The sequence below is a fragment of the Silene latifolia genome, chromosome X (assembly GCF_048544455.1).
Source record: "Silene latifolia isolate original U9 population chromosome X, ASM4854445v1, whole genome shotgun sequence".
Lineage (NCBI taxonomy): Eukaryota > Viridiplantae > Streptophyta > Magnoliopsida > Caryophyllales > Caryophyllaceae > Silene > Silene latifolia.
The window spans coordinates 35,563,341-35,564,867 of NC_133537.1; positions in this window are offsets into that span (position 1 = coordinate 35,563,341).

The following is a 1,527-nucleotide window of genomic DNA, read 5'->3' on the forward strand; positions in this document are numbered from 1 at the left end:
GTAATTTGGTGCAAATAAGCTGGCTCTGACCGTCGTTCGATGCATAAAGGCATTTCTACCATATTATCCGGCATATTAATCAAGGATGCGAGTTTTGCAAGAGCATCTGCAAATTGATTCTCTTCTCGAGGTAGGTGTAGGTAAGTTACTTGATCGAAGAATTGGGCTACTTGGTCTATTCTGGCTTGATAGGGTGCTAGGCTTTCACTCCGAATTTTCCAAGATCCCGTAATTTGGTTGATGATCAATGATGAATCTCCATGTACCCGAAGATTCTTGATGCCTAAACCTACTGCTGCTTTTAGCCCAATGAGGCAAGCTTCGTATTCTGCTGCGTTATTTGTCACCTCGAAGTCGAGTTTGATAGAGAGTGGTGTATGCTCACCTTCAGGAGAAATGAGCAACACTCCTATTCCAAATCCTCTTAAGTTAGATGCTCCATCAAAATAAAGGTCCCAGGAGTCTACATCGGTTTGGAGTATATCCTCATCCGGAAACGACCATGTGTCTATTGTTTGTGCATCATTGATGGGATTTTCTGCGAAGAACTCGGCAACAGCGCGTCCTTTTATAACTTTCAGGGGTACATATTTGAGATCGAACTCTGAGAGCATCAAAGTCCATCTCGCTAGGCGCCCATTGAGAACGGGTTTTTCGAAGAGGTATTTGACAGGATCAATTTTGGAGTATATTTTAACACAGTAGCTAAGCATGTGATGTGACCAATATTTGAGCATATTTAGTCCCCGAATTAGCCTCGTTCCTATGCTTTTTAGTTCATAATTGGGTCATTTACTATCTTTAGTCCTTTGTTTTGCATATTCTTTGAGGTTTTGTTTCCTTGGTAGGAGAGGAGTGCAAACCTTGCATTTTCATGGCAAAATGGAGCTAAATTGATCGAATCTAATGACCAAGCATCAAAGTGAAGACAAGACTAGAAGGCCTATGTAAATAATGTAGTAGATGGGCAATGATGAAGAAGATCCTTGCATCTCCGACAAGATCCTTGAGGATTGTTGGAAGAAGAAAAGAAGAAAAGAGGAAGAAGCTTGCTGGACTACAATCCGCCCGTCGCAGCCTCGGGACGCTCGTCCAACGTCCCACCACCATGGACGCTCGTCCAAGATCTACACAATTCGAGCGTCCCACCACCCTGTCCATTCGTCCTGCACCACCACAATCCGCTCGTCCCGACCCCTTGGCCGCTCGGATTCCTGCCCAGTACAGCACGTTCTTCCTTGTTCTACTCGGGATGCGCATACTTCTGAAAGACTAGCAAAAAGGAGACTAGCATCTTCCTTCGAGAGGACCATTTCATCAACTTTTCTTAAGGGTCTTAATCGTCATTTAAGCCCTTAATAACCCTAATTTATGTACCTAATCCTCACTATAAATACCCCATTGTACTAATTAGATTATCATCAATCCATAATATTATTTATGTTCTTCCTAATCTCATTTTAATATTGTAATCAACTTAATTAAGCATTAATACAAATCTCATTTCCTTAATTTCTCTATTGTTCA